A 27,818-nucleotide genomic window follows, 5' to 3' on the forward strand; every position below is an offset into this window, starting at 1 on the left:
TAATCAGTTATAAAGCAAAGTGATCCCCCACTGCAGCCTATTACAGCCCAACTTATGATGACGTTGAACTGAATTGCAAGAGGAATGGAAACATTACTGTAACCCGTCACAGGTGAAGTAATCCTTTGCTATAATCTCTCACAAAAAGTACATTAAAAGTGCCTCCTCTCACAAGAAAAACAAGCCCTTTAATGTACACTGTTGCATCTAAAAAAATTGACTATTAAATGCACCAATAACAGGGAAGGTAACCGCACTTGTAAGCTACTTTGATGGAAAGTGAGCAGCTTCCAGTAACTTGCAACTGTGCATATGCTTTTAACACATGGCTAGTCAAAACGATGACTTTCAAAAGGGATATTTAAAACTCCGAAAATCAACGTAGGTGGGGGCCTGAGGGAGCTCTTTATTCATCCCCCATCATGGCTCAAAGATGCCAGCTACTGAAAACAATACTGGGCCTCTGTCCAGCAAACTCCAGGGCGATGTGCCCTGGAAATCACAAACACAGGCCTATGGAACAGTACACGAATGGGCGAGCTTTAGTAGCACCTGTGTCTCTTGTTAAGCGGTGCAGAAGAAACCAGGGCCCTGTAAACAGGGTCACCAGTCCAGGCCTTGGCTGAAAAGAGTACTTCTACAGAAAGTCTTATGCCAGCGTGCTCATCACAGGCCATGATGACCCATGAAGAGCAGACACTATTGTTTATTAAAGCCCATCTGAATAGCAGTGGGCTCCATGCTAGTACAACACAACAACAAAGTAATGTAAACAAAAATCCACCATAGAAAAGGGCCCTGTAATTTATGTTTAGATTAGGAACTCGCCAGGTGCTGGTCCAATGCCCAGGTGCTGGTCCAATGCCTCTGGGAGTAGATCTGACATCTGTCACAGCTCTCTAGAAGGCCCAGACACGATTATGCACTTCATGCTGCTGGGCGATACCACATTCAAAATCCGAAGGGGTTACCTTTGAGCATTTGTTTCTAAAATTCAGCCTGCGGAACTGCCGAGGTACATTAGCATTTTGTTACAGAACAGATCATAAGGAAATCTACCAGGCAGTAGCATCTTAAATGTATGCAGAGTTGAAAGTTACACGGTCTGATAAAGACCGACCCAAAGGACACGGGTAGAAGTTGCAGATTCAGTCAATAAATGGCCAGTTCGTAAATGCATAAGGCTTTTTTTTTGGACAAGTGCAGAATCGTAGCGCAACATTGCTTTATATTAAAATGAACACTACTAGCCTATAGGTCTACCATTCTACAAATTGACAGAATCCTACACAGATAAAGACAGTGTTATTATCCTACCCTAACCCTAGTCCCTTAGTAGAATCAGATAGTAGGCTGTTGTGAGAAATTGGGTTGTTGGTTGACGGGGGGGTTAACCAGGTGGGTTAACCAGCGGCGGTCAGTGCAGGTAAGCGCGGTGGGGCAGGGAAAAATAAATAAATTCTATTCCGTCAACTGTCGACTCTTCCGAGCCCCGCCTCCCACCCGCCTCGCCGCGCTCACCTGCACGGACCGCAGCTGCCGTTAACCCTGCCCAAGCAACAGACACAATCCCCATCAGGGTAAACTTCAAAAAGTCACTATATTAAATTGTACTTAACCCTCTTGTAGCTTGGCACCAAGCAGTCAGGTTTATCTTGGAGGCAAAATGAAAACTATTTATGCAGCACACAAACAGTAATAAAGTTAAACACAACACCAGAAAAATCCTGCATCAATTAAGTAACAAGCATTTACAATGCAACGGTCTCGCCTTTGCCAAAGTTAGAGCTATTGGCATTGTAAATGACAGCATTTTTAATATGTGTTGGTTTTGAAAACAGATAAATAAATGGCATTGTCATTTACAATGTCAATAGCTTAATCTCTCGCAAATGCGAGACCTATTGCATTTGCACCCACACACACAGAGCCACACACAGAGAGCCACACACACAGAGCCCCCCACACAGAGTCCCCCCACACACACAGAGCCCCCCACACACACAGAGCCCACCCACACACAGATCCCTCCCACCTGTACTGCACAGATAGTGCAGGAGGCCCATTCAATGAGCGGTATCTACACTGCCCCCTGCTCGGACGCTCTAGTGCTCCGCCTCTTCTCTCGAGCACCCCCTTAACTCCTTTTGACTGCCCAGGAGTGGCACGCGCCTCCCAGCTCGCACCAAGCTGGAGCAAGGGTCAGGGCAGGGAGGAGATTGTTCGCCAACCGGGAGAGCCAACCACATTGGTTGGAGGGGGGACACCAGGAACAACGTAGGAAAAAAACAAGGCCACGGACAGTGGGCGGGGCGGAGGGAGGAGGCACGGACAGTGGGTGGGCGGGCGGGAGGGAGAAGGCACGGACAACGGGAGGAAGGGTGGGGGATAAACAAGGCACAACAACGGGAAGGGGAGGATAGAGAACATGGACAACAGGGAGGAGGTGGGAACAAATGGATCGCTGACGGCGGGAGGAGGGCGGGATAACTCCTCGGCGAGAGGGAGGGTGTGGGGGGCGGGACTTAAAAAAAGAGACAAACGCCCACGAATCGCGTAGTGACTGGGGAAAGAGTGATTGATAACCATATCTTCCAATGGCTAGCCTCCATTTATGGAGCTAGCCAATGGAAGAGAGAGGCGGGACAAAGCCCCGTACTGTCTAACATAAGATTTCGCCTGGGCGAACACTGCTGCGCACTACTTATCAATGCACATTTACAGCCCGCTATCAGCTCATCGGCGGCCCCGGACCGAGAAGCAAAGCGCCCAGGCAGGGTGGGACCTGGCTGCACCTGCTGCTAGAGAGGTCACTCATAGCAGGGGCCGCCAGACCGGAAGTACTCCCCAGCCAGGAGCAGCCATCTCGGGCGGAGGGAAGCGAACACATTTCACCAGTGCCCCACCCCGGGGGTGGACAGATGCCCGACATCAGCTTCACACGGAGCAGAGCGGGCGGCGCCGGCCCGAAGCCTCCATGGGGGCATGGAAAGGTGACAGCCTTTCCTCAAGGCAGGTGCATTTGAAAGATCCTAAAATGTTCCTGCACCCAGTATTAGTCTAATGAACTGATCAAATAAACAAACAGATGAACTTTAATGAAGAAAAGACGAAATGCAGTGTTGGGAGTGGAACTATATGTACATTTAATTCTAATTCACATGCACAAGCCCACTATTCAGCTGTGATCTAAATAAAGTCAGAGGAAGGAGACGGCGGGCTCGGTGTAAACGGGGGTCAAGCCTACCTGGCGGGGAAAGAGAAAAGGCTTTCCCTCTCACAAGTATGTGCAGCAGGGAGCTAGTGTGTCATGGGCCCCGGTGCAAGGAGAGAAATGGGCCCCTGGCTGCTGTTTGCATTATAAAATACAGCTATAGCCAGGGTTCGATGGGCTTGCCAGGCTTCTGGGATCCGGTGCCACTGCATCTGCTGCACCAGTGTACGTGATTTTCAGAAAACACTGCGCCCAAAATGGCATGGTTTAAGAGAAGGGTCTCGGACCATTCCTTTACTAGACGACGATTCCGAAGCAGGTCGCCATAAATATAATATTTGTCGTCCCCCCCCCTCAGAGCCGTGAATCTGCACTTGAATGCTGAAATGTGGAGCTCGCGGATGAGGCTGCGGGTCCACAGGAGGCACGTGGGGGTGTCAGCCACACAAGTGAGCCAGACTAAGGGCGTGAAGTGGGTTCGCCCCCAAGACATACCCAGGGCTGCCCAATCCCGACAGCGGATGAGCCGGAGACCAGGGCTGAAGCTGCCTTCAGGGGGTGCCAGCAGTGAGGAAAATCCTCTGGGCTTACTGGTGGTCAGAAACATCTCAACTCTGGAATATTCGGCATGCACGCGTACAATACTTACACACCGTCTTGGAAGGAGGGGGTGGTCAGGGGAGTCTGAGGATATTTGTAAAGAATGTTTCACTACAGTCAGTAGTAGTATTACAAATAAGCAAGTAGTGTTCAGCTGCGCTCGTGCCTTTAAAAAGGGGATTACGCCAAATTAATTTAAAGACTACCGGATATAAAGTGACCCAAGCCACCTCAGTCCAGCGCCCTGAGACACTTGATTCGGTTAAGGCTCTACATTAGATTAGCGCCCACTCAGTCACCTCGTTTTACAGCACTACGTGCCTTGGTGCACGAGGCCTGACCCCAAGCATCCCCCATCCAGCCCCTGCCCTCAACCTGCAGAGAGCTCGCTGGAGGAAGGGCCGCAGTTTATTATTGTTCTTCAATTCTTCTGTTCACAATAAATACATTAAAGGGTACTTCGCAAGCTTTAAGGAAGGACGAGTCGAATGATGACGTGGCCTATGTTTGAATTCTGCTGGTTACAGACCGCCTCCTACAATAACGTGACGCTCAGTCTCAAGCATCAGATGCAGGCTGCAGCAGGTCTGGCTTACGTCACACTGCATTTATAGGTTCATTGGAATACTACCATCCATCATGTCCTACCTTTGTGTTTATTAATCAATGTTATTTACCTGTTCTCATTCACATGTTTTCCCTTCAATGTACTCCATGTTCTACCCTCACTCTCAGCTGCCTGCAGGCGGAGCTGGGGCTGCCAGACGAGGCTCCTTACTTTTTGAACAATAAAGTTACTTTCAAATGACGCAGGCTCAGCAGAAGCTTTTCTACATAATATACCAGTTCTCTTATATATTGCGAAACGTGTAAAAGAAATAGTGGCCAGTACAGAAATGGTGAGTTTCTTCATAACTCCTAATGATCACACGAGTTGAACGGCAGAAATACGAATACATGCTTTTGCTATTTCTTTACAAGGTTGGGTGGGGGAGCGGGGGGGTGCGTTTGCAGAGATGGATTCCTCCTGAGGTGTACCTGATATGGCTTGTCCAGTGCCGTTTTCTCATCATCATTCTGACATTTGTGGGCGGGCGGGAGGGAGGAGGCACGGACAGTGGGCGGGCGGGTGGGAGGCAGAAGGCACTGACAACAACGGGAGGGAGGGCGGGGGATAAAGAAATGGATCGCTGACGGCGGGAGGAGTTCGGGATAACTCCTCGGCGAGAGGGAGGGTGTGGGGGTGGGACTTAAAAAAAGAGACAGAAACGCCCCCGAAATGCGTCGGGATGGGGAAAGAGTGATTGACAACCAATCTCTTCCAAAGGCTAGTCTCCATTTATGGAGCTAGCCAATGGAAGAGAGAGGCTGGACAAAGCCCCGTACTGTCTCTAACATAAGATTTCGCCTGCGCGAACGCTGCTGCGCAGCGGACGCCAGGCGAAACCTAAAAATGACACCAAAACGACAAAAATCCAATCAGTAGAACCGGATTCATGAATTTTAACCCCTTCCATGCTCATGACGAGCTCAGCTCGTCATGAGGCACAGTGGAGCTGTGCTGATGACGAGCTGAGCTCGTCATGACACCAGCAAAATGGCAATTTCCAGCACAGGGGAAAAATAACCACAGCAGCGATGTGGTTAAAAGTTTAGAGTGAAATTTAGCACCTAAAAGATCAAATCGCCAATCACAGATATCTTGTAGCACAAAGCCGAAAGTTATGGGTGGCTACAATGGAGCACGGGTTGCACTCAAGGCGTGGATTGGACACGTATGTGCATATTTTTGGACATAGTAGAAATGTTGTGAAAAAAATGTCTAAGATGTTAAAGTTCAGTGTACAAGGCTACAGGCGGTGACTCACTCAGGTTGGGTCCAGGTGCAGGTGCAAGACGGTTGGAGACTTTTCTGCTCCATGGACTCTGATTAGGAGGCCAGCTGACTCACTCTTCAAGTCACCCTGGTAGTTTTGGCTTCATGTAGTGGAACACGGCTCAAGCAGCAGGGCAGGCCTCTGAGGGTTCAAGGCAGGCTTCAGGCAGAAGATCAGTCCTTCCAGGTGCAGAGCGTTCTGAAGTACACTACACAGCAGGCCACAGCAGTAGGCAGTCCTTCCACAGGTCCAGAAACTGAACTAAAGAGTGAGTTTGAAAGTACTATTTTTATACCTGGTGCCTTCTTACAAGTAGGAAAAGTATCTTGAGATTCCCTTTGAAGAGCTTGTAATTTCCTGCCTCCCTGTCCTGCCTCCAGTCTGGCTGCAGGCACAATGGGCTAGTCTGAAGTTCTTTGTGTGAAGGCAGGTCACAGCCTATTGACTTGTCGGTGGGGCTGTGCCCAGCTCCGCCTCCCATCCTGCAAACGATGGCCCATCCAAGCACACCTAATCCCACTATTGTTTGGCTGTCTAGGGGGAATATATAAAGTCTACCTGCCAACTACACCTAGTCAGGTGACCCAGCAATAGGCTTCAGGCACCAAATAGTTAGGGCAGGAAAATGCAGACTTTCTAAGAGTGCCTTTGTCAAAATTACCTGCTCCCAATCAAAGGTTAGCACTTATTAAATGTAATAAGGCAACCCAATGTTATCTATGGAAGAGTTAGATCTCACAGACGTGAAAAACAAATGTATACGTTTTTCACTACCAAGTCAAGTAAAACTTAAAAGGTCATGTCCAACCTTCTAATTATAATGCGCCCTGCCCTATTGGCTGTCTAGGGCCTACCTTATGGGTGACATATGTAATAAGAGGGGAGTTTAAGGTTTGGCAAGTGGATTATTTTGCAAGTTGAATTGGTAGTTTAAAGCTGCCAGCAGGCTGCAGTGGCAGACCTGAGAATTGTTTGGAAGGTCTACTGAAATGGGTGGCAAAATAAGTGCTGCAGACAATTAGTAGCATTTAGTTGATCAATTCTGCGTATATGATGTACTACTTTACTAGGGACTTTAAGTAAATCAATCAGTTGGCTGCTTCCGCTTTTTTGCGGCAGTGCGGCCGTTTTAAAAAACGGGCGCAGTCGCATCGGCCGACGGCAGCACCAGCGAGGTTGTGCTGCCGTCGGCCAATGGCCGACGGCAGCAGCCAAAGGGTTAAATATGCCACTCAGATGTAGGCCCATTTTTCGTCATGTTTAGGGAGAGAACACAAACACTTTAGCACTGGTTAGCAGTGGTAAAGTGCATAGAGTCCTAAAACCAACAAACATGAATTGAAAAAAATAGGAAGGGTGAAGGCAAAACATTTGGGGGGAAGACCATGCTTAGGCTTACTGGTCTAACATTGTGTTTACATTACTAGATTTCTTATTAGCCGATTTTTTTTAAATTTTGTACATGCCCTTCATTAAATTCATGTAACCACTGTACTTTGGTATAGGCTCAACATGATAAATCAGCTGGTCTGGGGATGATAATAGTTAAACTATTTAGATACCTGCAAGTTAGATTATGAATATTTCTATGAAGATCAATTGATTTTTGATAGTTTTACCACATGTTATGGACTTAAGAGACTGCTTTTTAAATCTATGCATTTTAATGTTCAGCAAATTTCCTTTTTAATTGTTATGTTGTGCTTGCTGAAAACAATCAACTTGATGAATTATTTAATAATAACCGAACCTTAGCATACTACAATAGCACCAATAAAATAACAGTAATAATAACATAACTATCTAGGAGTTGGCCTAACTGGCTAGGGCGGTCAACCTCGAATCTCGATTTTAAAAATGATAGTTATGTATATGTATATTAAGATGTAATATGTTTATCGATACCGCCGTGCTAGGTATTTTCTGTTGCTTTTACTTTTCCTGTTTAGTAAGATAAGATGCAAATTGTACTTTTATGGTTGTAACAAACCAAATAAAGTTTGTTTTGACTGACTGACTGACCTCGAATCTGGGGAATAGGGTTCGAGTCTCGGCAATAACGCTGAATATACTGTAATTCTGGGCAAATCACTTAATCTCCCCTTGCTACACAAAAATGAATGTGTCCCCCTATAATGCAACTGGTGCTCATGTAAAGTGCTCTGATACCTGATACCTTCAGGTCACGTTTGCGCTATATAAAACTCTGTAAAAAAAACTTGATAAGAAATTAGATCTGACGGCTGAGTAATAATTAAACATCTTAGTAGAGTCCTGTGTAATACTCACCTACCTCGGCATCCCACAAGCAGGTTGACCTGACGAGTTTATTTTAACTCTGTCACACCGAAATCTTATATCTGGTAGACCTCTTGGGGAATCTTCTCTTTGGTAAGTGTGAAAATTTTACTCCAGGCCTAAGTAATTCTCACCTACCAGGGCGCGCATTATTGATACAGCACACTGTCCCACTCTGTGGCACGACACAGACCTACATCTGTGTGCCAGGTGCAGAGTGGAGCAACACACCATATTAGAGAAAAATGACTGCCTCCAATACAGACATGAGGATGTGCCTGCACTGGGGACAGTGCCTTAGTAAAAGATGGACTGGCTGTTTGAAACCACTGGTCTGCCTTTCAGTGGACAGGCAGCACCCAGCCTGCATTTCAAAGTGAGACAGGGATCCACCTGGAAGCGAGTGCAGTGAGTGTTTGATCCCACCTGCAGGAGGGGAAACCCTGGAAGGTTATTTCTGCCCTTCCTAGAAGAAGGTACAAACGTAAAGGATTCACTCATTTGCTAGGTGCCATTCCCCAAGCAAAGGAAGTAACACTGTCATGAGATTGCACCGGCAAAGAATAGGCCAACACACACCCACTGCGCCCCTGTGCCACTTAGTCTCTGCCGGGGAGGGCCTGATTGGAGTAGCATGCCCCTGAACCTGAAGGAGCTATCATGCATTTAATTGCAACCATATCACTTGGTTGCAAGTTCTGCATGGATAGATGCAGGCCAGTGTGCATTTGGAGCAGGGTTTGTAAGAATTGCAGAACAGCTCACACACCCCCTTTACATAGCTACATGGAGGAGAACCGCTATTTCACTGTGGGAGACAAAGTCAGCTGACCCCCTCCCCCCCACACACACACTGATGTCTTATGGGGGGTTTTCAAGAACATCAGTGGCAGCATCAGAAGCTGTTATTTTGGGGGGTGGGGGATCAGGAGAGACTCTTAACCCCTTCGAAGCTAATGACGAGCTGGGCTCGTCATGGCGCTTACCTGCCGTGCGCGTATGACAAGGCCAGCTCGTCATGAATAATGGTGATTTTGGTTCTTCAGCGCAGGACGGGAAAACGCCTAGCAGCCATGTGGTTAAGCAGTGCCCTACACAGCCATGTCCTATCTCCATGCCCCTGCCCACTCAGAGGCCTGACTGCATCTGGTTACACAGTAACAGACCATAGGTCCTCACCCCTCCTCTCATACAATATAAAGTTTTCAAAAGTTGGTAGGTGTGGAGTTGTGCACAACCTTTATCAATCTAACACATTACTCTTTGAGACATGCTCACCTATTGTCCGTTGCTTCCACTGGGACATGATTGTAGCACATCAATGAGTTTTGCACATCAAATACATTTGTTCCCGCATAGGACACTGCTGCATCTTCCCAGCTTGTGGCTTGCAATTGATCCCAGGCAAGGCAACCCTGCTACAATGCTACAACCATGGCAGGTGCACACTCTACAAATACAAGAAAGCAAACACATGAATAATGTAGCAAAAGAAAATGATAGCATAATAATAGCATATTAGTGGCAAAACCATGACATTTCAATAACATAACGATAACATTGTATAAGATTACATTGATGTAACAAAAGCAAAATTCAATAAAGAAAACACAGTGCCATGTCAATAGCATAACATAATATTATCCTGAAGAAAACATAACAATGAAAAACATCTGTGAGCCAATCTTAATATATTGAGGTGGAAGGCAAACGGATTTACCTAGATAATGGAAACCTACATGCCTACGTTATTTCGGTCTAGAAAACATCAGGAATGACAAAAAAATGCGAGGCAAGGCTTCACCCACCACCCTTGGGGCCATGCTTCATCATGGGCATGTCAGATTCGTCAGAAATCCTTATAATGACAAATGGGATCCCTGTTTTGCATGGAGTTCTTTTTGGAAATGGTTGTACGAGATCCTGAGTGTAGGTTTAAAAATACCAGGATCCTTCCAAATGATTTCCCTATATTGTAGGAGGGCTAACAAGAACACTAAAAACTAAGTAGGGATGGTTGGGAGTTAATATTCTCCTGCATCATGGGTGTCGACATGTTTCAACCATAACTGTGTCTCATATGATTACTGGATTGTGTCTGGGAAGGTACATATCGCACCGGCCTATTTTCCCTCTCATTTCCTTGGTCCCCTGCACCTTTGGTGAAGGAGTGGGTCGGGATAAAATAACAATATCTTCAATATGGTATAACATAATAATACAGACATAATACCATGTTAATGGCATAATATCATTACAATAATTAACATTAGAATAATGTAGTTTTAATAGCATAAAAATAGCATAATAACATAACAATAGGGTAACATTAATATAGTGAGTAGAACACAATAAAAATACAACTGCATAAATATGATATAACAATATTATAACATAGCAATAATACAGCAGTCATAACAATAACATGACTCGATATTAATAACATGTGGATAACATGATAAGTAAAACATATCCATCATATGGTAATACCATAAACAACATAACATAGCAATAACTTCAGAATAACATTACATACAAATATCATAAATATAACATAGCAATAAGATAGTCATACTACAATAATATTTAAACATAACAATAATATAACAAAATCGCGACGATACCATCACAAAAAGAAGAACATAACATATTAATAACACAGCATAGAAGTACTTTAGCCACAGTAAAGCAATACAATCAAATGGACTTTATGAAAAAAGCACTATAATATAGGAATATGACTTAGCAATAATTATAAAATAACAAAATAACAACAGAAAACATTGTAAGCATATTATAACGATACAATACCAAGACGATGACATCATAATGACACCAACAACATAACACAGCCCAGTGCAACCTCACACCCTAATCCTCTCCTGTTGGGAGGGGGAGGGGCGGGTGCAGGGGATCAGCCAGGCACTCTGGCGCGCGGCCAAAGATACCAGAGAGCTATTTTAAACAATGGACCTCAAAGAAAGTTTATTTGACCCACTTAAAGATCGCAGCACTTGTAAATGAGGAAAGGAGAGCGGGTTGCCAAGGAGTTGTGAGGCTGATCCGGCGGCCGAGATGCGTCCAAACAATGAATGTTCCATTGTGGGCTGCGCGCATGAAGTCAGGCCTCGGGAATGCGCTGGGACCGCTTCAAAAATGGCATTATTCTGCTGAAAGAAAACACGTGTTGGTGCGGGGCCTGGAGGACGGAGGGGTGGCGGGGGAGTATCGCTATCAGTGCGCCTGGAGGCGGTGCGGTGGGGGTGTTGGGGGCTAGGGCAGCTTGGGGGGGCGCCAGCGGGGAGTGTGAGCTTGGGCACCTGGGGTGGGGGTCAAGTTGGTCAGATTGATGGACGTCCTGAGGTCAAGGGAATATGTTTCCTTCCAGCAGAGCCCTATGTGTGACGTGGCGTGAGCTGACTCTCAGCTGAGTGCCCTGTGCTCCTAGAAGCAGGCTGCTGCTCAGCAGTGAGGCCTATGTGGTCAGCAGTACGGGTTTCCGCTCCTCTGTGTGATCTGTCGGGCCAGTAGCGCACACTTGCTCTCAGCAGAGTGGCTTAAGAGTGTTCCATCTTCTGGAGGCCAAGTATGAGAAGCGTTGGCCCCCGCTTCTGGTCCTGTAGATTCTCGGGATAGTAGCTAGACGTTGGTTTACAGAGCGAAGAGCTCGGTTGGGGTGATATGGGGCAATGATTGACTGTAGAATTGTCGGGCTTCTCTTGGTCATGATCTTGTGAGTGATGTAGACGACTTTAAATAGAATACTCTCGGGACAGGTAGCCAGTGAAGAGAGGCCATGGCTGCTCTGGCTGACTCTCTGCAGGGAATATTCAGAAGCATTCTAGCTGCACAATTCTATGATGCAGCCTGTGGGCCCAGCAGTGTTAGCTTCCTCCCTATGATGCAGCCTGTGGGCCCAGCAGCACAAGCTTCCTCCCTATGATGCAGCCTGTGGGCCCAGCAGCACAAGCTTCCTCCCTATGATGCAGCCTGTGGGCCCAGCAGCACAAGCTTCCTCCCTATGATGCAGCCTGTGGGCCCAGCAGCACAAGCTTCCTCCCTATGATGCAGCCTGTGGGCTCAGCAGTGTTAGCTTCCTCTCTATGATGCAGCCTGTGGGCCCAGCAGCACAAGCTTCCTCCCTATGGTGCAGCCTGTGGGCCCAGCAGTGTTAGCTTCCTCCCTATGATGCAGCCTGTGGGCCCAGCAGCACAAGCTTCCTCCCTATGATGCAGCCTGTGGGCTCAGCAGTGTTAGCTTCCTCCCTATGATGCAGCCTGTGGGCCCAGCAGCACAAGCTTCCTCCCTATGGTGCAGCCTGTGGGCCCAGCAGTGTTAGCTTCCTCCCTATGATGCAGCCTGTGGGCCCAGCAGCACAAGTTTCCTCCCTATGATGCAGCCTGTGGGCTCAGCCGTGTTAGCTTCCTCCCTATGATGCAGCCTGTGGGCCCAGCAGTGCAAGCTTCCTCCCTATGATGCAGCCTGTGGGCCCAGCAGTACAAGCTTCCTCCCTATGATGCAGCCTGTGGGCTCAGCAGTGTTAGCTTCCTCCCTATGATGCAGCCTGTGGGCCCAGCAGCACAAGCTTCCTCCCTATGATGCAGCCTGTGGGCCCAGCAGTGTTAGCTTCCTCCCTATGATGCAGCCTGTGGGCCCAGCAGTGTTAGCTTCCTCCCTATGATGCAGCCTGTGGGCCCAGCAGCACAAGCTTCCTCCCTATGATGCAGCCTGTGGGCTCAGCAGTGTTAGCTTCCTCTCTATGATGCAGCCTGTGGGCCCAGCAGTGTTAGCTTCCTCCCTATGATGCAGCCTGTGGGCCCAGCAGTGTTAGCTTCCTCCCTATGATGCAGCCTGTGGGCCCAGCAGCACAAGCTTCCTCCCTATGATGCAGCCTGTGGGCTCAGCAGTGTTAGCTTCCTCTCTATGATGCAGCCTGTGGGCCCAGCAGCACAAGCTTCCTCCCTATGGTGCAGCCTGTGGGCCCAGCAGTGTTAGCTTCCTCCCTATGATGCAGCCTGTGGGCCCAGCAGCACAAGCTTCCTCCCTATGATGCAGCCTGTGGGCTCAGCAGTGTTAGCTTCCTCCCTATGATGCAGCCTGTGGGCCCAGCAGCACAAGCTTCCTCCCTATGGTGCAGCCTGTGGGCCCAGCAGTGTTAGCTTCCTCCCTATGATGCAGCCTGTGGGCCCAGCAGCGCAAGTTTCCTCCCTATGATGCAGCCTGTGGGCTCAGCCGTGTTAGCTTCCTCCCTATGATGCAGCCTGTGGGCCCAGCAGTGCAAGCTTCCTCCCTATGATGCAGCCTGTGGGCCCAGCAGTACAAGCTTCCTCCCTATGATGCAGCCTGTGGGCTCAGCAGTGTTAGCTTCCTCCCTATGATGCAGCCTGTGGGCCCAGCAGTGCAAGCTTCCTCCCTATGATGCAGCCTGTGGGCCCAGCAGTGCAAGCTTCCTCCCTATGATGCAGCCTGTGGGCCCAGCAGTACAAGCTTCCTGCCTATGATGCGGCCTGAGAGGCCAACAGTGCAAGCTTCCTCCCTATAATACGGCCTGTGGGCCCAGCAGTGTTAGCTTCCTCCCAATAATGCGGCCTGTGGGCCCAGCAGTGCAAGCTTCCTCCCTATAATGCGGCCTGTGGGCCCAGCAGTGTTAGCTTCCTCCCTATAATGCGGCCTGTGGGCCCAGCAGTACAAGCTTCCTCCCTATGATGCAGCCTGTGGGCCCAGCAGTGTTAGCTTCCTCCCTATGATGCAGCCTGTGGGCCCAGCAGTACAAGCTTCCTCCCTATGATGCAGCCTGTGGGCTCAGCAGTGTTAGCTTCCTCCCTATGATGCAGCCTGTGGGCTCTGCAGTGCAAGCTTCCTCCCTATAATGCAGCCTGTGGGCCCAGCAGTGCAAGCTTCCTCCCTATGATGCAGCCTGTGGGCCCAGCAGTGCAAGCTTCCTCCCTATGATGCAGCCTGTGGGCCCAGCAGTGCAAGCTTCCTCCCTATGATGCAGCCTGTGGGCCCAGCAGCGCAAGCTTCCTCCCTATGATGCAGCCTGTGGGCCCAGCAGTGCAAGTTTCCTCCCTATAATGGGGCCTGTGGGCCCAGCAGTGCTAGCTTCCTCCCTATAATGCGGCCTGTGGGCCCAGCAGTGCAAGCTTCCTGCCTATGATGCGGCCTTTGGGCCCAGCAGTGTTAGCTTCCTCCCTATGATGCAGCCTGTGGGCCCAGCAGTGGAAGCTTTCTCCCTATGATGCAGCCTATGGGCCCAGCAGTGCAAGCTTCCTCCCTATAATGCGGCCTGTGGGCCCTGCTAGCTTCCTCCCTATGATGCAGCCTGTGGGCCCAGCAGTACAAGCTCCCTCCCTATGATGAGGCCTGCGAGGCCAACAGTGCAAGCTTCCTCCCTATGATGCAGCCTGTGGGCCCAGCAGTGCAAGCTTTCTCCCTATGATGCAGCCTGTGGGCCCAGCAGTGGAAGCTTTCTCCCTATGATGCAGCCTGTGGGCCCAGCAGTGCAAGCTTCCTGTCTATGATGCGTCCTTTGGGCCCAGCAGTGTTAGCTTCCTCCCTATGATGCAGCCTGTGGGCCCAGCAGTGGAAGCTTTCTCCCTATGATGCAGCCTGTGGGCCCAGCAGTGCAAGCTTCCTCCCTATAATGCGGCCTGTGGGCCCTGTTAGCTTCCTCCCTATGATGCAGCCTGTGGGCCCAGCAGTGCAAGCTTCCTCCCTATGATGGAGCCTGTGGGCCCAGCAGTGGAAGCTTTCTCCCTATGATGCAGCCTGTGGGCCCAGCAGTGCAAGCTTCCTGCCTATGATGCGGCCTGTGGGCCCAGCAGTGTTAGCTTCCTCCCTATGATGCAGCCTGTGGGCCCAGCAGTGCAAGCTTCCTGCCTATGATGCGGCCTGTGGGCCCAGCAGTGTTAGCTTCCTCCCTAGGATGCAGCCTGTGGGCCCAGCAGTGGAAGCTTTCTCCCTATGATGCAGCCTGAGAGGCCAATAGTGCAAGCTTCCTCCCTATGATGCAGCCTGTTGGCCCAGCAGTGTAAGCTTCCTCCCTATGATGCAGCCTGTTGGCCCAGCAGTGCAAGCTTCCTCCCTATGATGCGGCCTGTGGGCCCAGCAGTGTTAGCTTCCTCCCTAGGATGCAGCCTGTGGGCCCAGCAGTGGAAGCTTTCTCCCTATGATGCAGCCTGAGAGGCCAATAGTGCAAGCTTCCTCCCTATGATGCAGCCTGTTGGCCCAGCAGTGTAAGCTTCCTCCCTAGGATGCAGCCTGTGGGCCCAGCAGTGGAAGCTTTCTCCCTATGATGCAGCCTGAGAGGCCAATAGTGCAAGCTTCCTCCCTATGATGCAGCCTGTTGGCCCAGCAGTGTAAGCTTCCTCCCTATGATGCAGCCTGTGGGCCCAGCAGTTTGAGCGTCCTCCCTATGATGTGGCCTGTGGGTCCAGCAGTGTGAGCTTCCTTCTCGAGGTTCAATCTATGGACTCAGCAATGTGAGCCTCTTCCCTGCTGTGCGACCTGTGGGCCCAGCACTATAGGTTTCCTCCCTAAGATGCAGCCCAGCAGTGTGAGCTTCTATCCTGATATGTGGCATATGGGCTCAGCATTGTCACCTTCCACCTTAAGATGTGACCTGTGGACCCAGCAGTGCGAGCTTCCACCCTGCTATGCGACCTGTAAGATCAGCAGTGCGAGCTTCCACCCTGCTATGCGACCTGTGGGCCCAGCACTGTAGGTTTCCTCCCTAAGATGCAGCCCAGCAGTGTGAGCTGCCATCCTGATATGTGGCATATGGGCTCAGCATTGTCACCTTCCAATTTAAGATGTGACCTGTGGACCCAGCAGTGCGAGCTTCCACCCTGCTATGCGACCTGTAAGATCAGCAGTGCGAGCTTCCACCCTACTATGTGACCTGTGGGCCCTGCTGTGTGAGGTTCCACCCTGCTTTGGGACCTGTGGGCTCAGCAGTGTGAGCTTCCATCCTGCTGCGTGGCCAGCAGTGTGAGGTACTATCCTGCTGTGTGGCCTGTGGGCCCAGTACTGTCAGCCCCCCCCCCCCTCCTAAGATGTGGCCTGTGGGCTCAGCAGTGTGAGGTTCCACCCTGTTCTGTGGCCTGTGGGCCCAGCAGTGTGAGGTTCCACCCTGTTCTGTGACCTGGGGGCTCAGCAGTGTGAGCTTCCACCCTGCTGCGCGGCCTGCAACCCAGCAGTGTGAGGTACTATCCTGCTGTGTGGCCAAGTACTGTCAGCCTCCCCCCCCCTAAGATGTGGCCTCTGGTCCCTGCAGTGTGAGCTTCCTCACTGCAGTACCCAGCATACCCAGCAGCTCGAGCTCTCCCAGCAGTGCTTGCACCAAGAAGCCCTAAAGTTAACCTTTGTGCACATCCTGTCTGCATTTTTTGTGACTCCTGCCAAAAACAATCTCAAACTAAACATTTATCCTCCCCTTCTTCCCCAGCCCCGCCTACGTCTCATTCTCCTATTTAGATGCTGCAGCCCAGAAATAAAACGCGGTGCATTTTTCAGGCATTACAGAATTCCATTCCTGAAACCAAAGGCAAATCTTCTCACAGAACCATGAAGCATGCCTCTCTCACCGACCCCAGGCAGGGGACGTGTTTCAGGAGCATTCAAATAGATGGGTGGCTGGGCTTAGTGATCGGTTTTTATGACGGGGATAGTTTCCAGTAGGGTTGGGAGGCTTGGGTGGGCGTGGGGTGATGGTGTGTGGGATTAAGGGTGAGTTCCCAAGGCATGAGAAGGCTTTCAGTGGCTGTGCATGAGTTTCACTGGCAGAGGCAGGGGCAGCTCCTCCACTAGGGCGGAGGAGTGTTGCCCCACTGCTTCTCGCAGTGCCAGAAGCAGAAACAAAAAATGGTAATAACTGTCCCTTATTACCATTTTATGTTTGATTGCAGGCGGGTGGCTGCTCTGAGAGCAGGGGAGGGGTGGAGTGGTGTGCCTGCCCCCTACTGAGTGTGCAAATATTGTTTGGTCAGCCCCCTGGGGCCGCCCAGACCAGTCATGCGCACTCTGCCTTTTCTCCATGTAGGCTGCATGCAGCCTACATGGAGAAAATGGCCTCCCCATTAGCGCCTGGCTGGTCGGCATCCCGAACAATCACAACGCTGCTTGAGCAATGCTGTGATTGGCTAAGGGGAGGGAGGGAGCCTGTTGCCTGCTTCTGCTTCCTGTTCCTGGTGAGCAGGAGAGCAGAGAAGACGCAGGACCCTGAACCCAGCCAGGTAAGTTTAATTGTCCTTACAAATTAAAAATTACCTCCCCTCCCCGCGTGAACCACCACTACCCGCGCAATCCCCCTCTCCCCGCACGACCCCGCGTCCCCCCATCCGCAGGTCATGCCGGACGCCACTGGGCAGAGGAAAGGATGCAGTATTAGAGGATTGTTTCCCTTCAAAGGAAACTGGTACTAGGGACAGGAAGCTATGTTCTTGAAATAAAGTACAAATAATTATTGGATTAATAGTGGTTTAGGGCAATGGGTTGGTTGCAGGAGTAGAAAATAGGTTGCTGGAGGGTGGGGTTGTTGGATGGAGAAAGCAGTATTTTTCAAAAGCAGAATGTGGGTTGAAGGATTTCTTTGTCAGCAGATAGTCCTGAGGCGTGTTTCCTGGGCGAGTAGATTTGTTTTTGTTGTTTAATGGCAATTGATGGGTTCCTGAGCAGATACAATTCCTTGGGACAGGTTCCTGGTGGGCTTGGACGGAACAAATGTTCTTGTGACAGTGGACACACTCCTGTGCTGTTACTTTGGCAGCTGGCACTTTCTAGGGCCTAAGGATGTTTTTGGGGTCGAGTCTGGGCAGTGCATGCACTGCTCTGCGGGGCATGCGGAATTTGAATATGCACTTGAAGCTCTGCCCACTCTCCACCCACATTTTTCATAGGCTTGTGTCTTTCTCCTTTGTAAATGCTGGCTTCTGATTCAGTAATTGGCTTGTTAGACTCTCCTTAGTACCGCGTTGTCTTCGTTTGTATCCTCCCATGAGGACTAGTCCATTTACTTATGTTGTTACACCGTCTGTGTTATGTTGTCCGTGTGCACTATTTTCTTAACTGAGTTCTATCTTACTGCAAACAAGACGTGCTTTGCAGCAACATTCGATTCAGAAAAGGGGGTGGTGATGAACAGAGTGTCTGAATTAAGCAGACCACTCTTACCCAGTCCAAAGATCAGGGCTTGATCCATCCCCGTTATTTATCTCACTGCACCATCCCAGCTCAGAACCTGGCTATATGCAAATCAGTCTGTCCCTGGCCCAGAGCATCATGGGAACAGGGCAGACTAAACTACCAAGCCAATTCTTCACCAGAAAGGAGACAAGCTACCGGGGACCGGTTTCTGGCATTTCAGCCGTCTTCGGCCCGGCTTGCTTGAATCCTGATGGTGCAGTGAGAAAGGGACTCATGTCTGAGTATACCCTGCCACACCTATAGTGGCCAAAAACGATTCAGAAAAGGGGGTGGTGGTGAACAGAGTGTCTGAATTAAGCAGACCACTCTTACCCAGTCCAAAGATCAGGGCTTGATCCATCACCGTTATTTATCTCACTGCACCATCCCAGCTCAGAACCTGGCTATATGCAAATCAGTCTGTCCCTGGCCCAGTGCATCATGGGAACAGGGCAGACTAAACTACCAAGCCAATTCTTCACCAGAAAGGAGACAAGCTACCGGGGACCGGTTTCTGGCATTTCAGCCGTCTTCGGCCCGGCTTGCTTGAATCCTGATGGTGCAGTGAGAAAGGGACTCATGTCTGAGTATACCCTGCCACACCTATAGTGGCCAAAAACGATTCAGAAAAGGGGGTGGTGATGAACAGAGTGTCTGAATTAAGCAGACCACTCTTACCCAGTCCAAAGATCAGGGCTTGATCCATCACCGTTATTTATCTCACTGCACCATCCCAGCTCAGAACCTGGCTATATGCAAATCAGTCTGTCCCTGGCCCAGTGCATCATGGGAACAGGGCAGACTAAACTACCAAGCCAATTCTTCACCAGAAAGGAGACAAGCTACCGGGGACCGGTTTCTGGCATTTCAGCCGTCTTCGGCCCGGCTTGCTTGAATCCTGATGGTGCAGTGAGAAAGGGACTCATGTCTGAGTATACCCTGCCACACCTATAGTGGCCAAAGACGATTCAGAAAAGGGGGTGGTGATGAACAGAGTGTCTGAATTAAGCAGACCACTCTTACCCAGTCCAAAGATCAGGGCTTGATCCATCACCGTTATTTATCTCACTGCACCATCCCAGCTCAGAACCTGGCTATATGCAAATCAGTCTGTCCCTGGCCCAGTGCATCATGGGAACAGGGCAGACTAAACTACCAAGCCAATTCTTCACCAGAAAGGAGACAAGCTACCGGGCACCGGTTTCTGGCATTTCAGCCGTCTTCGGCCCGGCTTGCTTGAATCCTGATGGTGCAGTGAGAAAGGGACTCCTGTCTGAGTATACCCTGCCACACCTATAGTGGCCAAAAACGATTCAGAAAGGGGGTGGTGATGAACAGAGTGTCTGAATTAAGCAGACCACTCTTACCCAGTCCAAAGATCAGGGCTTGATCCATCACCGTTATTTATCTCACTGCACCATCCCAGCTCAGAACCTGGCTATATGCAAATCAGTCTGTCCCTGGCCCAGTGCATCATGGGAACAGGGCAGACTAAACTACCAAGCCAATTCTTCACCAGAAAGGAGACAAGCTACCGGGGACCGGTTTCTGGCATTTCAGCCGTCTTCGGCCCGGCTTGCTTGAATCCTGATGGTGCAGTGAGAAAGGGACTCATGTCTGAGTATACCCTGCCACACCTATAGTGGCCAAAAACGATTCAGAAAAGGGGGTGGTGATGAACAGAGTGTCTGAATTAAGCAGACCACTCTTACCCAGTCCAAAGATCAGGGCTTGATCCATCACCGTTATTTATCTCACTGCACCATCCCAGCTCAGAACCTGGCTATATGCAAATCAGTCTGTCCCGGGCCCAGTGCATCATGGGAACAGGGCAGACTAAACTACCAAGCCAATTCTTCACCAGAACGGAGACAAGCTACCGGGGACCGGTTTCTGGCATTTCAGCCGTCTTCGGCCTGGCTTGCTTGAATCCTGATGGTGCAGTGAGAAAGGGACTCATGTCTGAGTATACCCTGCCACACCTATAGTGGCCAAAAACGATTCAGAAAAGGGGGTGGTGATGAACAGAGTGTCTGAATTAAGCAGACCACTCTTACCCAGTCCAAAGATCAGGGCTTGATCCATCACCGTTATTTATCTCACTGCACCATCCCAGCTCAGAACCTGGCTATATGCAAATCAGTCTGTCCCTGGCCCAGTGCATCATGGGAACAGGGCAGACTAAACTACCAAGCCAATTCTTCACCAGAAAGGAGACAAGCTACCGGGGACCGGTTTCTGGCATTTCAGCCGTCTTCGGCCCGGCTTGCTTGAATCCTGATGGTGCAGTGAGAAAGGGACTCATGTCTGAGTATACCCTGCCACACCTATAGTGGCCAAAAACGATTCAGAAAAGGGGGTGGTGATGAACAGAGTGTCTGAATTAAGCAGACCACTCTTACCCAGTCCAAAGATCAGGGCTTGATCCATCACCGTTATTTATCTCACTGCACCATCCCAGCTCAGAACCTGGCTATATGCAAATCAGTCTGTCCCTGGCCCAGTGCATCATGGGAACATGGCAGACTAAACTACCAAGCCAATTCTTCACCAGAAAGGAGACAAGCTACCGGGGACCGGTTTCTGGCATTTCAGCCGTCTTCGGCCCGGCTTGCTTGAATCCTGATGGTGCAGTGAGAAAGGGACTCATGTCTGAGTATACCCTGCCACACCTATCTGTTATGTTGTCCGTGTGCACTATTTTCTTAACTGAGTTCTATCTTACTGCAAACACGACGTGCTTTGCAGCAACATTCAGCGCTCCATGCGCACTTTCGCTTAACAAGCGGCTGGGACTATGGCGGCCGCTTATTTGCAATGCCATAGTTCTCGGATTTAGGAGAGTATGAGCTATTGGCATTGTAAATGAAAATAGCTTAAACTCTTACAAATGCAAGACATATTGCTTTAAATATATATATTTTTGGGGTTGTTTCCAAGCGCCCTATGCTGCGCTTGCACGTACTAGCGGCCTCGCCCCTTTCTTTAGATGTGGCTCCTCTAAAGAAAGGGGTGTGGCCTCTATTAAGTGAAAGCGACATGAGGCACTTGGAAACAAACAATATTTGCAATGCAATAGGTCTTGCATTTACGAGAATTTAAGCTATTGACATTTACAGTACCAATAGCTCAAAGTCTCGTAAATGTGACACCCATTGCATTGCAAATGCTTGTTAAGACTTGGGATAGATTTCTTGGGGTGAAGCTCCAAATCGTGGATTCCCATGTTTGGGAGTGGGTTCCTCAGACAGGGGATGAATTATTAGGACTGAGTTTCTGTGTTGGAGGATGGTTTCTGCATCAGAAGATGGAAGAGGGGCTCCTGCTGAAGAAGACATGGCTCTAGGGACACGTTGAGTTTCTAGTGCTCAGCGGCAGTGAGATTCTTTGGAATTTCTCCACTTGGTTGGTGACGCTAGGTGAACCTCCATCCTCAGCTGATGTTGTTAATCACACTTACCATAAACATTAACATTACATTGCAAACTTTTCTTTTCAAGAGACGTAGGACCCAAGTATGAGAGGCTTGTTAAATTCTGTCTCGTGTGTAAACCTTTTTACGCATAGGACGGATTTACTAGTTTGTTTTTTATTTAACGCATCTGATAATCATTGAATGTGTTAAATAATCCAAAATTCGTTAAATATCAGCAGGTCAAACCTGCCAAAATGTAACGTGCACAAAAGATATGATAATTTCCGAATCATACAGATTTTGGTGTGTTAAACACAAAAATTCTACATGTTACGCCCCATAAACTCATAATAGGTGTTATTTATTGCATCCGATAAATAACATACCCCCTTATATAATTATTTATCAGGGGTGATAAGTAATGCTGAATTACAACATTTCTTGATAGCAGTGGTTTACAACATCGCACATCCCTAATCAGAGTTTCCCGGCGAAATAACCACATGCATTCGTAGAAAGTCATAGTAGAAAGATACGGTGCTCACCTGGTATCTTGGCACTGTGCTATGAATACAGTGTTAAACATTTGTGAATTCAAAATCCAGAAAGCTAATTTTTTTTAACAAGACTTCTGAGACAGTTGAAAAATGCAACCCATGAATTATCATTCAAGATGTAGCATTTATTAAAAATCTGTCTATTTTTGAGTTTCCTCTGAAGCAAGACTGTTCAATGTAACTGTTTCACACACCTATCTGATGTGTGCTTCGGTATTAATGCATTCGTGATACAAAATGCTTCAACTTGTAATCAGGCCCTTAGTTGACCTGGTCACCAGGTAGGTCGCCCCCCTAGCCACCGCGTGGTTCTCCTCGTGCTGTGTGCTGCGCTATGCCCGCTGGTTTCCTCCTGCATTTCTCGTCTTCCCTGTGCCTGTGAGTTCGCCATTTTACCCCGCTGTGAGTTCGCCGTTTTTACCTCTCTGTTTTGTTTCATTAGTTTCCCCTTGTTCCCCTTTTTGCCTTCTGTTACCCATTTTTGTCTCGTTTTAATTGTCTATTGTTTTTGGTCTTTCCCCTCGCTCCCCCTTGCCTCTGTGCCCTCCAGCCTCCCGCCTCGCCCTCGTATTCCCGCCGCTGCTCCCTGAGGCCCCGCCCGCTCACCGCTCCCATTTGCCACCCCGCTCCCGCCTCCCAGCTGCTCCTCCCTCCCTCAGCCCCTCATATGGAAGCCGCATGGTGGTAAAGGGAGCCACCGTTGACCCTGTCACCAGGTAGGTCGCCCCCCTAGCCACCGCGTGGTCCTCCCCGTGCTGTGTGCTGAGCTCTGCCCTCTGGTTTCCTCCTGCATTTCTCGTCTTCCCTGTGCCTGTGAGTTCGCCGTTTTACCCCGCTGTGAGTTCGCCGTTTTTACCCCTCTGTTTTGTTTCATTAGTTTCCCCTCGTTCCCCTTTTTTGCCTTCTGTTACCCATTTTTGTTTAGTTTTAATTGTCTATTGTTTTTGGTCTTTACCCTCGCTCCCCCTTGCCTCTGTGCCCTCCCGTCTCGCCCTTGTATTCCCGCTGCAGCTCCCTGCGGCCCGTCCCCCCGCCGCTCCCATTCGCCACCCCGCTCCCTCAGCCCCTCATATGGAGGCCGCACGGTGGTAAAGGTAGTGACAGTTGACCCGGTCACCAGGTAGGTCGCCCCCCTAGCCACCGTGTGGTCCTCCTCGTGCTGTGTGCTGCGCTCTGCCCGCTGGTTTCCTCCTGCATTTCTCGTCTTCCCTGTGCCTGTGAGTTCGCCGTTTTACCCCGCTGTGAGTTCGCCGTTTTTCCCCCTCTGTTTTGTTTCATTCGTTTCCCCTCGTTCCCCTTTTTAGGTTTCGACCTGGCCATCTGCGCAAGCAGTTCGCGCAGACGAAATCTATTGTTTACATATATTGGCTTCAGGAACGTCCCCCGGCTCCCATTGGCTAGCTCCATAAATGGAGGCTAGCCATTGGGAGCCGGTTCTGTCCGTCAAGGCCGGACCAGATTCGGGGGCGTTCCCGCAATTTTTTCCCTCTCCGCCCCTCTGTGCGCGTCATCTCGGCGGTGGGCGTGTTGTTTTTTTTTTCTGTCAGGGCGTGTTTTCTCATTCCGCCGAAGATGGCGCTGGGGCAATTCGACCACTGTTTTCCCTGCTCAATGCTCAGGTAAGCAGCATTTTTTTAAAATTGTGTTTTTATCACGTTCCCCCCTCCTGCTCTCCGTGTGCCCGTTCCCGCCCCTGCCCCCCCCTCCCGCTCTCCGTGTGCCCGTTCCCGCCCCTGCCCCCCCCTCCCGCTCCCTGTGTGCCCGTTCCCGCACCACTTTCTAATGCTTGTTTCAGGCTTGTATTTCATTATTCGTGCCATCTCTCCATTTGCCCGCTCCTTTTTCCCAGAACCCGAGGCCATTTCATACTAAAATGCCAGTAAGTGGAAATGCAGCTCCGTTTCTGTTTACTTACGGCTTTTTGAATGTCAGTCTTTGCGTTCCTTTCCCGCCCCCCTCCCGCTGTCCGTTGCTTTCCTGCCCCCCCTCCCGCTGTCCGTGTCCTCTCCCGCCCCCCCTCCCGCTGACCGTGTCCTCGTAGGTGCTTGTTTCACAGGGATGGCTTCAGTCGCATTCACGAGATTCAGGTAAGGGGGTGGCAGTCCGTGTCCTCTCCCGCCCCCCCTCCCGCTGTCCGTGTCCTCTCCCGCCCCCCCCCTCCCGCTGACCGTGTGCTCGTAGGTGCTTGTTTTACAGGGATGGCTTCAGTCGCATTCTCGAGATTCAGGTAAGGGGGTGCACGAGAAAACAACTTTTTAAAGTTGTATTTTCTAATGCGAATGTGTGGTTCTGCGCTATGTGTCACACATGGTAAACCATTTATGCATAGATTAGTGATGCTTTTTGGAATAGGCACTGGCAAGGCATACAAAGATTCCTCCAGACGGTGTCATTTTATTACCCCACACCTCGCTGAATTACAATTACAATGGGATGGGCTGTTGCCAAAAAAGATGTATTTCCATCTGTCATTCAAGTTATGCACACGCTATTGTTTTAGGCTAACCTGCACATAAACCATACTGTCCACATGACGCTAGGCAGTTTTGTTAAAAATAATTGAAGCAATCAAACTTACTGGGTGTGTAAATGTAGATGCTAGCGCTGAACGGTACTTTTTCAATAAAATTGCTAGTATTAAACGATAGAGATTTATTTAAGCGAGCCTCGGGGTGTTTTAGGCCGTCACATCCTGCAGCGAAGGAGAGGCCGGTTCTGTAAAGGGATGCGCTGGGATCGCTCCTCTACAGCACCTCAGGATTCTAAGCGCTATGGTGGACATGAGCGCCCTGAGGACAGGTGGAAGAGGCGAAAGTCCCTCCCGAGTGACGCCCCGTGCTCCCCGATCGGCCTCTCCGCATATCTCAGCTCTTCTGTCTCTTGCTCGTAATCTCAAGGGGCCCAGAGCGGCCCTGTCAGTGCGGAGATCGACCAAGGGAGCACAGGTAAAGCGCTTGATGCACGCTGGCTACCACCCCTGCACATGCTGGAACCCACCAGACTGCAGCCCTGTTCATGTACTCGGCAAACTCCCCGTTGGCTTCCCGTGTTCACAGTCACAGCCCGAAACCAAGGCCACAGGCAACCACACTTCTCAGCTCTGAGGCCACTGAAAGAATGGGCTCACACCCATGAGTGGTCTCATTCGGGCCGGGATGGGGGATGCTCGTGAGAAGAATAACTGCTGCGTTCTGTTACACCTAGTCGTAGCCCTGTATCAGGTCCCCCGACCCCACCCCAAAGAGGGCCTACGTGCCCAGGCCCCCCCCTCCCTTGGGTTCAAAGGACCGCATGGACAGGGGATACCCGCCCCACGGACACCAGAGATGCCCATGCCCCCCGGGGACTCGCTTGCTGAGAGTACATGCTATGGGCAGGGTTCCCACCGCTGTGGCACCACCGGGCTCTGCGCACAGGGCACCCAGGCCGAGTTTTTTTTTTTACCTAGCAGTCTTAATGCCTTTGCCAGTGCTTGCTGTATTCTGGGAACACAAAGGTACACGTCGCTGAGGCGCTTGTGCCAGTCATGGGGCATCCGGAGAGCTGTGAAAGTTTACCCCGCACTGTGGACTTTGCACATGTCAACAAAACACGTAAAAAAAAAAAAACACACAGGGGAGGGCACGCAGGTGCGCTGTGTGTCGAAATGTCGGAAACTTGGCAACAACAGCGTGTCGGGTAAGAATGAAGGCTGCGGGGCTTGTGTTTTTTAGGGCATCGAAGCGCTACTAGCCCAAAGTTCCATTTAGCGGAGCCTTACCAGCCCAGCGTGTTATTGTAATCTCTCTTTTTTGGGGTGGGTGGCGGGGTCGTGGAAGTGTTATCTTGTTTCATAAAGGCATCTGTAGTGTACACGTCACAGGTACCCTCATGATTCGTCTACGGTACTGCAGCACTTTTTTACGCGGTTAGAGGCGCCGTCACATCCTGCAGCGAAGGAGAGGTCGGTTCTGTAGAGGGATGCGCTGGGATCGCTCCTCTACAGCGCTGAAGGATTCTAAGCGCTATGGTGGGCATGAGCGCCCTGAGGACAGGTGCGCACAGCCCAGTGGGGAGGGTGGGGGGACCTGCCCCAGGATGGCATTACAAGGATGACATTCAGTGGTGAGTCAGAATATATGTAGGTGGTAGCCATTGCGGCCAGTGGCCATATCCCGCCCTGTCTAGTGTGAGTGAGTGCAGAGTGAGTGTGCAGAGTGAGTGTGAGTGCAGAGTGAGTGTGAGTGCAGAGTGAGTGTAGAGTGAGTGTGAGTGTAGAGTGAGTGTGAGTGCAGAGTGAGTGTGAGTGTGAGTGCAGAGTGAGTGTGAGTGTGAGTGCAGAGTGAGTGTGAGTGCAGAGAGAGTGTGAGTGCAGAGTGTGAGTGCAGAGTGTGAGTGCAGAGTGTGAGTGCAGAGTGTGGGTGCAGAGTGTGGGTGCAGAGTGTGGGTGCAGAGTGTGAGTGCAGAGTGAGTGCAGAGTGAGTGCAGAGTGAGTGCAGAATGAGAGTGAGTGCAGAATGAGTCCAGAGTGCGTGCAGAATGAGAGTGAGTGCAGAATGAGAGTGAGTGCAGAATGAGAGTGAGTGCAGAGTGCGTGCAGAATGAGAGTGAGTGCAGAGTGCGTGCAGAATGAGAGTGAGTGCAGAGTGCGTGCAGAATGAGAGTGAGTGCTGAATAAGAGTGAGTGCAGAGTGAGTGCAGAATGAGAGTAAGTGCAGAATGAGAGTGAGTGCAGAGTGAGTGCAGAATGAGAGTGAGTTCAGAGTGCGTGCAGAATGAGAGTGAGTGCAGAATGAGAGTGAGTGCAGAATGAGAGTGAGTGCAGAATGAGAGTGAGTGCAGAGTGAGTGCAGAATGAGAGTGAGTTCAGAGTGCGTGCAGAATGAGAGTGAGTGCAGAATGAGAGTGAGTGCAGAGTGCGTGCAGAATGAGAGTGAGTGCAGAATGAGAGTGAGTGCAGAGTGCGTGCAGAATGAGAGTGAGTGCAGAATGAGAGTGAGTGCAGAGTGCGTGCAGAATGAGAGTGAGTGCAGAATGAGAGTGAGTGCAGAGTGCGTGCAGAATGAGAGTGAGTGCAGAGTGCGTGCAGAATGAGAGTGAGTGCAGAGTGCGTGCAGAATGAGAGTGAGTGCAGAACCGTTCGCGGTATAGTCGGTCAGTTGTTGACTTGGGAATGTGAAATCCTTGATTCCGGTCCGTCCTTCAACAGTTGACCACAATTGAGTGCTTCTTGCCAATCACTTTACTCTTCCCACACCTACAGAAATGTGAAAAATTACGTAATTGTGTGGAAAATATTGATGCATGTGCCTGCTAAAGCACCTTTTCCCAATCCCAATCCGTGTCCTTGGACTATTCCACAGAGCACTGGCTGCTCCCTTGGGTCCTGTTGGTGAGTGGAGGAGCTCACAGCGGCACTTGTAATCGAGAGCAGGAGCGATATTTAACCCGCTAAGGACTCCCGCAGCGTGAGTCGCCTGGGCTCGGTCCGGGCCAAAACTGGGTCAAGACGGTCCTGTTTTAGCCCGTGATAGACCGGATGAGGCCGGGCGACTCCAGGACCTGGTGAGTTCGCCTTTTTGGTTGCTGGTAGTCTGGGACATACTCACTGCAGAGATGTTGCTGTTTAATTTGGGTACAAGCTCAATTGGGCCAAGGGAACGTGGCTGCCAGGATTTGAGGACTGTATTGGTCCA

Source organism: Lissotriton vulgaris, chromosome 9 (genome assembly GCF_964263255.1).
Source record: "Lissotriton vulgaris chromosome 9, aLisVul1.2, whole genome shotgun sequence".
NCBI lineage: Eukaryota > Metazoa > Chordata > Amphibia > Caudata > Salamandridae > Lissotriton > Lissotriton vulgaris.